The following is a 363-nucleotide window of genomic DNA, read 5'->3' as shown; positions in this document are numbered from 1 at the left end:
CTCAGCCGCCTCGTGTCTCTTAGGGGGAACCCACCCACCCTCTTCCAAGCTCACGGAGCCTCACGATGTGTGTGGGAGGGCTGAGACCCAACACAGCTCATTGCATAAGGGAGCACAACACGCTGCCGGTGATGCCCGGAGCGGGCGGGAGGGACGGGGCGGGCACAGAGCTGCCGGGTGCCCCGCGGCGAGGAAAAAGGCGGCACGGCGCTGTCTCTACCATTTATTCGTTGTTAGGCTATTTGGTACACGGGGTGCACATGGCGAACACAACACAGGCGCCCCAAGGGCGGCAGCGACCAGGACTGCAAAGCTACGGCAGGGCAGGGGCACCCCCAGGCCTCCCCTCCTGCCTCCCACGCG

General features: G+C 65.6%; 1 protein-coding gene across 1 annotated transcript in view; it reads right to left on the bottom strand.

The window, feature by feature from the left end:
• The window catches only part of PIGS (phosphatidylinositol glycan anchor biosynthesis class S), an 11,149-nt gene that overhangs the window by 4,459 nt on the left and 6,327 nt on the right, over window positions 1-363 (bottom strand). The gene's annotated exons all lie outside the window — the stretch shown is intronic.

This window comes from Corvus brachyrhynchos, unplaced genomic scaffold, assembly GCF_000691975.1.
Source record: "Corvus brachyrhynchos isolate BGI_N302 unplaced genomic scaffold, ASM69197v1 scaffold99, whole genome shotgun sequence".
Taxonomy (NCBI): Eukaryota; Metazoa; Chordata; class Aves; order Passeriformes; family Corvidae; genus Corvus; species Corvus brachyrhynchos.
Note: the sequence above shows the minus strand (reverse complement) of the source record. Positions and strands in the feature narration are given on the sequence as shown.